Source organism: Lasioglossum baleicum, chromosome 5 (assembly GCF_051020765.1).
Source record: "Lasioglossum baleicum chromosome 5, iyLasBale1, whole genome shotgun sequence".
In the NCBI taxonomy this organism is placed as follows: domain Eukaryota; kingdom Metazoa; phylum Arthropoda; class Insecta; order Hymenoptera; family Halictidae; genus Lasioglossum; species Lasioglossum baleicum.
This window is the reverse complement of record NC_134933.1, coordinates 908,621-918,326: the sequence shown is the minus strand read 5'-3', so window position 1 is coordinate 918,326 and position 9,706 is coordinate 908,621.

The following is a 9,706-nucleotide window of genomic DNA, read 5'->3' as shown; positions in this document are numbered from 1 at the left end:
GGCGATGGCGTTTACCGATTCGTAACGCGGATTTCGATAAAATCTACCGCGACCAGATTCCTTCGACTGATTACTATCCTTCGGCGGTTGATATGCATAAATTTTATTGGCGATCTGCTGCGATCGATAATTATCTGCTCTACCGGGCGACACGTTGCTTTCCGCTTCGCGTAGTTTCTTTTCTACCTCTTTCATCGTTTTGATGTTATCGATCCCTAATACATTTCGAAGCTTTTCCCTCGCGTTCCAGATTATTCTCTTTACGCACTTTTCCTCCGACCACGGTTTATCTAATCGGCTCATCATAATTTCCATGCAAGCAAGATAATCTCGTACCGGTTCTTCTTCGCCCTGTTTCCGTACTCGTAAATCGTGTTCTAATAATTCCTGATAATCGGGATCGAAAAAATTTTGTCGCCACTCGGAGACGAATTCGGCCCACGAGGTTAATCTTCCGCGAGTCTTATACCAGAAGGCCGCGTTTCCCGAAAAACAAATTGGTAGACAGTCGAGGAGGTCTTCGTCCTCGATTTTCGAACTCGATCTCAAATCCTCTAGAGTGGAGAGAAACGTTTCCGCGTCCTCGTCCGCTCTCCCGGCAAAATTCAAACGCCACTTTCTAATGGTGTCGAATGCTGCTGAGGATTTATCTCGCTCATCGTCTGATGATTCGGAACTATCGTCTGTCCTTCCTCCTCGAATCTCCGGTACTTTACGCGATCCGTATTGACGTGGGGACGGGCGTGGTGGCCGAAGTCTCGTATTATCGCTAGCTTTCGTTTCGTTTACGGTCTCTTCCTGTATGAATGGACCGTGCGATGGAGGATCGCGAGACGTCCCTTCTCCCGGATCATAATCGCTATCGCTGTAAGCGGAGCGATAGTCTCTGTCCATTTTCGCGTCACCCGATATATTCGGTACGAAATTCGGATGTCTATTTTCCTTACGATAGCTAGCGCGCGGTCCTTCGTCGCCAAGGCCTTCGGTCGCTCGCGTTGTTTACTTTCCGCGTCCGGACGCTGTATCTCCCCGTACGAGATCTCTTGTTACGCTCTGTCGCCACGCGGCTCGAAATTGTCTCTCGAAAGTCTCTTTGTTCTCGATAACCCTGATTTTCGAATTTGAAACCGTTGCCACACAGTACGCCTCTTGTTCCTATTACCTTGAAGCGTTCTTGCTTCAACAAGGCCGCGAAGAAAAAAAAATTTTTACCGATCGCGTAAATATTCTGTTCACGAACAAAGACGTGTACGACGAAATTCTAGGCTACGAAATTCTGGCCCAGCACCGTAAGACGTACACTCCCGTAATACAATTTATTACAATTTCACAATTATTACACGAAAATCAGTAAATCATGGCAATAAAATTGCTCGTCAATTTTGTACACAGAATATTTCGTGCTGGCTCTTCGGAATCTTCCTCGCCAGACTCGCAACGAATCGAAATCAAAATTTTTCGCTTTCGAATTGAGTGTGTTTCTCGTGTCTCACTGGGTCGGATCGAACAGTCTCTTTCGAACGTTCGCGATTTCACGATTCTACGAGAATACGACCTCGAGATTCCCGTAATTTACCACGATCAGGTAGTACCGTACGCTACCTGCGAGAGTCACCCGTTATTTTCCTGTGTCTCTCTCCGTTGTCGGGAAAAACCCTTGCGAGAGAGAGGTCCCTGTTCGGGCGCCAATTTGCGACGTTGTCCCTTTTTCGAACGGTTTTATGGCCGACGAAAAACGGTCAACCCCGAGATTTTATAGGCTCTGAGACCGGGCCGTGCGCGGCCATGCGGACACGGTCCTCTCGGTGCAAAGGCGGAACTCGGTGGAGGCTTGAACGAACAACGCGACGATAGTTCGGGCGCCAGGTATTTAGAAAATACCACGCGAAACACGATGGTGACCTCGAACTCGGGGAAGCCGAGTCCGAGAGTCAAGCCCCCCCACGAAACGCGGTCTGAAATAATGACGCGAACGGCCAGATGATTCGAGCGCAGGAGATAACGGGGACAGCCCTCACGGCAGGACGGATCTCGCAGGTGAAGAATCAACAAACGGAATTGGCTCTTAATCTTTAATGGTCACGAAAGTAAAAGATACAGGCGAGCGGCCACGAGGCCGCGAACCGGGAGCCCGCGCTCCTTGTACACTTTAGCGGAAGATGATCGTTCGCTGAGCGCGTTAGTCTATCGTGATTCTATCGCGGACGTACGATGCTACGGTACAATATTCGATTTGTTCGTCGATACAAGATTCCGCGAGGCGCGGATGAACGGCGCAATTCCTACGACTGTCGCGAGAGTCCGAGGCGAAGCGAAATTGCCGACGTGCGATGGATAATCCGCGGCCGTACGCGGGATTCGAGGCGCGTAGACCGCCGCGGTTCACGCGTAATTCCGCCTACGCTTCTACCGTCGCCGACTATCCGAACCGAAGACTATTCGAGACTTATTCGATACCGACACAACTCCCGAGGACTTCCGATTTACGAAATTAAGGGAACTCTTGTCGCGAAGGCTCACAGCGTCCTTGAGAAGGACGCGAGCGAAGGCTCGAGGCGCCCTGCGCCTCGGCTCTTACGAAATCTCCGAGGACGAGACGAACACGTGTCGTCCTCGCGCGAATAACACGAGCCACCACGATTAACGAATCGAGGAATCACAGAATCGACTTACCGTTGACGATATTTCTCTCAGGCCTTTAGCACCGGATTTCTGGACCCTTAGGCTATCGTCCCTCGTCCCAAATTCCGCGCTGAGTCGAAAACCGAAGTCAAGCCACCCGCGACGCGAAACTGATCGGTACTCGGTATTTGGAAAGGGCGAGATTCGGTAAAGCGAAAACGTGACTCTACTCGAGGAGCCTCTGTGCGACAGTGAGTCCTCGATCCGCATCGACGGAACGCATCGATCCTGGTTCCCCCCACTCCGAGCGTATTGCCGAATTTTCTGATAGGTGCCGTACGCAACGTAACTACGTTGTCGCAGGATCGCAACTACGAAAAAGTCCTAGGGCCCCAGACTTTACGCGACCACTTAATTTACCGCGACCTTTGAATTCCCGCTCGCCTTCGGCGAGCGGTTCGCATAATCCTCGGCAGCCAATTCGACACACCACCCACGCTGAGATCCTAGTTGAGCGGGATGAGACGGCGGCGGGACTCGGGCATGCTGTTGTTCGCTATAGGATCTCTTCGTCCCACGACGGCGCCTCCGGGTTTGTTCGCCCGTGTGTGATGACTTATTTTGCTGCTTCCGGCGCCGGATTTGTTCGTTGGCCATCCTTTTATTCGGTCTTTGATCCTTCGGCACCTTTTCGGACTCGTACGCTTTCTTTAGGATCGATAATTGCCTGAAACGTCGTACTCCGTACGCACAACAGATGGCATTAGTACGGTGCACGAAATCGGAAGATTTTCCTCTCGGAGTGCTCTTATGGCCTGCGGGTGGCTTACGTAACCGAAAAAGGTCGGTCCGGTCCACACGTAATTCGGCTGTTTGACCGAGTTCAAACGGCGAAGTGACGTCGCACGCTTGCAACGTCACAACCTTTAATTCCCAGTTGGCCGTAACTTTTTCGATGACGTCAAATTAGTAAAAATCAAAGTTTCTTTGTCGCCGTATAGCTCGAGAACGGGTCGACGGGTGCGGGCGAGAGTAGGCTCGTCGGACGGAGGACGCAGAGACGAAGGTTTACCGCGCGAAAAATTCACGAAAATTCGCGAAAAATTATTTACGTGTGCATCGGTAAAGCGCGTCGTCCTCGGCGGAGGATAACTTACCGACCACCACCGGCAGTGGTCGGTAACGCTCGGGGGTATAAGCTGCCGCGTTACAAATGAAACCCGAATTTCGGCGCTTCCATGGTTCAGGGCTGGAAAGGGCCCGAAAGAAAATAACTAATTCAAACGTTCGAATTTAACGCCAACTTCGCGACGCTGACTTCGCATCGGTGGCGAGTGCCGCCACAGTCGCCGCGTTTACTCTCCCTTGATAGTTGAGCGAATCGACTTGTAACTTCGAGGTTACGAATCCGACATTACGTTTTGGTTAACATTTTCCATTAATTTTAAAGGGTAGGGGTGAGGATGGCGATGACAGACCATTCGCGCGCTTCCCCGCCACCATCGTCGCTACCGACGACCTCGACCTCGAGCTGAGCCGAGCCGAGCCGAGCCGAGCAGGGCCGAAGGCCCGATAGGCTCCCGGAAAATTCGGGAAGGCGATATACCTTTAATTCCCAGTTGGCCGTAACTTTTTCGATGACGTCAAATTAGTGAAAAATCAAAGTTTCTTTGTCGCCGTATAGCTCGAGAACGGGTCGACGGGTGCGGGCGAGAGTAGGCTCGTCGGACGGAGGACGCGAAGACGAAGGTTCAGCGCGCGAAAAATTCGGGAAAATTCGCGAAAAATTTTTTACGTGTGCATCGGTAACGCGCGTCGTCCTCGGCGGAGGATAACTTACCGACCACCACCGGCAGTGGTCGGTAACGCTCGGGGGTATAAGCTGCCGCGTTATAATTGAAACCCGAATTTCGGCGCTTCCACGGTTCAGGGCTGAAAAGGGCCCGAAAGAAAATAACTGATTCAAACGTTCGAATTTAACGCCAACTTCGCGACGCTGACTTCGCATCGGTGGCGAGTGCCGCCACAGTCGCCGCGTTTACCCTCCCTTGATAGTTGAGCGAATCGACTTGTAACTTCGAGGTTACGAATCCGACTCTACGTTCAGGTTTACATTTTCCATTAATTTTAAAGGGAAGGGGGGAGGATGGCGATGACAGACCAATCGCGCGCCTCCCCGCCACCATCGTCGCTACCGACGACCTCGACCTCGAGCCGAGTCGAGGCGAGCCGAGCGGGACCGAAGGCCCTTTGGGCTCCCGGAAAATTCGGGAAGGCGATATACCTTTAATTCCCAGTTGGCCGTAACTTTTTCGGTGACGTCAAATTAGTGAAATTTTGCGATTTCTTTGTCGCCGTATAGCTCGAGAACGGGTCGACGGGTGCGGGCGAGAGTAGGCTCGTCGGACGGAGGACGCGGAGACAAAGGTTTACCGCGCGAAAAATTCGCGAAAAATTTTTTACGTGTGAATCGGTAACGCGCGTCGTCCTCGGCGGACGATAACTCACCGACCACCACCGGCAGTGGTCGGTAACGCTCGGGGGAATAAGCTGCGGCGTTATAAATGAAACCCGAATTTCGGCGCTTCCACGGTTCAGGGCTGAAAAGGGGCCAAAAGAAAATAACTGATTCAAACGTTCGAATTTAACGCCAACTTCGCGACGCTGACTTCGCATCGGTGGCGAGTGCCGCCACAGTCGCCGCGTTTACTCTCCCTTGACAGTTGAGCGAATCGACTTGTAACTTCGAGGTTACGAATCCGACTCTACGTTTTGGTTTACATTTTCCATTAATCTTAAAGGGTAGGGGGGGAGGATGGCGATGACAGACCAATCGCGCGCCTCCCCGCCACCATCGTCGCTACCGACGACCTCGACCTCGAGCTGAGCCGAGCCGAGCCGAGCGGGGCCGAAGGCCCGATGGGCTCCCGGAAAATTCGGGAAGGCGATATACCTTTAATTCCCAGTTGGCCGTAACTTTTTCGATGACGTCAAATTAGTGAAAAATCAAAGTTTCTTTGTCGCCGTATAGCTCGAGAACGGGTCGACGGGTGCGGGCGAGAGTAGGCTCGTCGGACGGAGGACGCGGAGACGAAGGTTCAGCGCGCGAAAAATTCGCGAAAATTCGCGAAAAATTTTTTACGTGTGCATCGGTAACGCGCGTCGACCTCGGCGGAGGATAACTTACCGACCACCACCGACAGTGGTCGGTAACACTCGGGGGTATAAGCTGCCGCGTTAAAAATGAAACCCGAATTTCGGCGCTTCCACGGTTCAGGGCTGAAAAGGGCCCGAAAGAAAATAACTGATTCAAACGTTCGAATTTAACGCCAACTTCGCGACGCTGACTTCGCATCGGTGGCGAGTGCCGCCACAGTCGCCGCGTTTACCCTCCCTTGATAGTTGAGCGAATCGACTTGTAACTTCGAGGTTACGAATCCGACTCTACGTTTAGGTTTACATTTTCCATTAATTTTAAAGGGTAGGGGGGAGGATGGCGATGACAGACCAATCGCGCGCCTCCCCGCCACCATCGGCGCTACCGACGACCTCGACCTCGAGCCGAGTCGAGGCGAGCCGAGCGGGACCGAAGGCCCTTTGGGCTCCCGGAAAATTCGGGAAGGCGATATACCTTTAATTCCCAGTTGGCCGTAACTTTTTCGGTGACGTCAAATTAGTGAAATTTTGCGATTTCTTTGTCGCCGTATAGCTCGAGAACGGGTCGACGGGTGCGGGCGAGAGTAGGCTCGTCGGACGGAGGACGCGGAGACAAAGGTTTACCGCGCGAAAAATTCGCGAAAAATTTTTTACGTGTGAATCGGTAACGCGCGTCGTCCTCGGCGGACGATAACTCACCGACCACCACCGGCAGTGGTCGGTAACGCTCGGGGGTATAAGCTGCCGCGTTAAAAATAAAACCCGAATTTCGGCGCTTCCACGGTTCAGGGCTGAAAAGGGCCCGAAAGACAATAACTGATTCAAACGTTCGAATTTAACGCCAACTTCGCGACGCTGACTTCGCATCGGTGGCGAGTGCCGCCACAGTCGCCGCGTTTACTCTCCCTTGACAGTTGAGCGAATCGACTTGTAACTTCGAGGTTACGAATCCGACTCTACGTTTTGGTTTACATTTTCCATTAATCTTAAAGGGTAGGGGGGAGGATGGCGATGACAGACCAATCGCGCGCCTCCCCGCCACCATCGTCGCTACCGACGACCTCGACCTCGAGCTGAGCCGAGCCGAGCCGAGCGGGGCCGAAGGCCCGATGGGCTCCCGGAAAATTCGGGAAGGCGATATACCTTTAATTCCCAGTTGGCCGTAACTTTTTCGATGACGTCAAATTAGTGAAAAATCAAAGTATCTTTGTCGCCGTATAGCTCGAGAACGGGTCGACGGGTGCGGGCGAGAGTAGGCTCGTCGGACGGAGGACGCGGAGACGAAGGTTCAGCGCGCGAAAAATTCGGGAAAATTCGCGAAAAATTTTTTACGTGTGCATCGGTAACGCGCGTCGTCCTCGGCGGAGGATAACTTACCGACCACCACCGGCAGTGGTCGGTAACGCTCGGGGGTATAAGCTGCCGCGTTATAAATGAAACCCGAATTTCGGCGCTTCCACGGTTCAGGGCTGAAAAGGGCCCGAAAGAAAATAACTGATTCAAACGTTCGAATTTAACGCCAACTTCGCGACGCTGACTTCGCATCGGTGGCGAGTGCCGCCACAGTCGCCGCGTTTACACTCCCTTGATAGTTGAGCGAATCGACTTGTAACTTCGAGGTTACAAATCCGACTCTACGTTTAGGTTTACATTTTCCATTAATTTTAAAGGGCAGGGGGGGAGGATGGCGATGACAGACCAATCGCGCGCCTCCCCACCACCATCGTCGCTACCGACGACCTCGACCTCGAGCCGAGTCGAGCCGAGCCGAGCGGGGCCGAAGGCCCGATGGGCTCCCGGAAAATTCGGGAAGGCGATATACCTTTAATTCCCAGTTGGCCGTAACTTTTTCGGTGACGTCAAATTAGTGAAATTTTGCGATTTCTTTGTCGCCGTATAGCTCGCGAACGGGTCGACGGGTGCGGGCGAGAGTAGGCTCGTCGGACGGAGGACGCGGAGACAAAGGTTTACCGCGCGAAAAATTCGCGAAAAATTTTTAACGTGTGCATCGGTAACGCGCGTCGACCTCGGCGGAGGATAACTTACCGACCACCACCGGCAGTGGTCGGTAACGCTCGGGGGTATAAGCTGCGGCGTTATAAATGAAACCCGAATTTCGGCGCTTCCACGGTTCAGGTCTGAAAAGGGGCCGAAAGAAAATAACTGATTCAAACGTTCGAATTTAACGCCAACTTCGCGACGCTGACTTCGCATCGGTGGCGAGTGCCCCCACAGTCGCCGCGTTTACTCTCCCTTGACAGTTGAGCGAATCGACTTGTAACTTCGAGGTTACGAATCCGACTCTACGTTTTGGTTTACATTTTCCATTAATCTTAAAGGGTAGGGGGGGAGGATGGCGATGACAGACCAATCGCGCGCCTCCCCGCCACCATCGTCGCTACCGACGACCTCGACCTCGAGCTGAGCCGAGCCGAGCCGAGCGGGGCCGAAGGCCCGATGGGCTCCCGGAAAATTCGGGAAGGCGATATACCTTTAATTCCCAGTTGGCCGTAACTTTTTCGATGACGTCAAATTAGTGAAAAATCAAAGTTTCTTTGTTGCCGTATAGCTCGAGAACGGGTCGACGGGTGCGGGCGAGAGTAGGCTCGTCGGACGGAGGACGCGGAGACGAAGGTTCAGCGCGCGAAAAATTCGCGAAAATTCGCGAAAAATTTTTTACGTGTGCATCGGTAACGCGCGTCGTCCTCGGCGGAGGATAACTTACCGACCACCACCGGCAGTGGTCGGTAACGCTCGGGGGTATAAGCTGCCGCGTTATAAATGAAACCCGAATTTCGGCGCTTCCACGGTTCAGGGCTGAAAAGGGCCCGAAAGAAAATAACTGATTCAAACGTTCGAATTTAACGCCAACTTCGCGACGCTGACTTCGCATCGGTGGCGAGTGCCGCCACAGTCGCCGCGTTTACCCTCCCTTGATAGTTGAGCGAATCGACTTGTAACTTCGAGGTTACGAATCCGACTCTACGTTTAGGTTTACATTTTCCATTAATTTTAAAGGGAAGGGGGGAGGATGGCGATGACATACCAATCGCGCGCCTCCCCGCCACCATCCTCGCTACCGACGACCTCGACCTCGAGCCGAGTCGAGGCGAGCCGAGCGGAACCGAAGGCCCTTTGGGCTCCCGGAAAATTCGGGAAGGCGATATACCTTTAATTCCCAGTTGGCCGTAACTTTTTCGGTGACGTCAAATTAGTGAAATTTTGCGATTTCTTTGTCGCCGTATAGCTCGAGAACGGGTCGACGGGTGCGGGCGAGAGTAGGCTCGTCGGACGGAGGACGCGGAGACAAAGGTTTACCGCGCGAAAAATTCGCGAAAAATTTTTTACGTGTGAATCGGTAACGCGCGTCGTCCTCGGCGGACGATAACTCACCGACCACCACCGGCAGTGGTCGGTAACGCTCGGGGGTATAAGCTGCCGCGTTAAAAATGAAACCCGAATTTCGGCGCTTCCACGGTTCAGGGCTGAAAAGGGCCCGAAAGAAAATAACTGATTCAAACGTTCGAATTTAACGCCAACTTCGCGACGCTGACTTCGCATCGGTGGCGAGTGCCGCCACAGTCGCCGCGTTTACTCTCCCTTGACAGTTGAGCGAATCGACTTGTAACTTCGAGGTTACGAATCCGACTCTACGTTTTGGTTTACATTTTCCATTAATCTTAAAGGGTAGGGGGGGAGGATGGCGATGACAGACCAATCGCGCGCCTCCCCGCCACCATCGTCGCTACCGACGACCTCGACCTCGAGCTGAGCCGAGCCGAGCCGAGCGGGGCCGAAGGCCCGATGGGCTCCCGGAAAATTCGGGAAGGCGATATACCTTTAATTCCCAGTTGGCCGTAACTTTTTCGATGACGTCAAATTAGTGAAAAATCAAAGTTTCTTTGTCGCCGTATAGCTCGAGAACGGG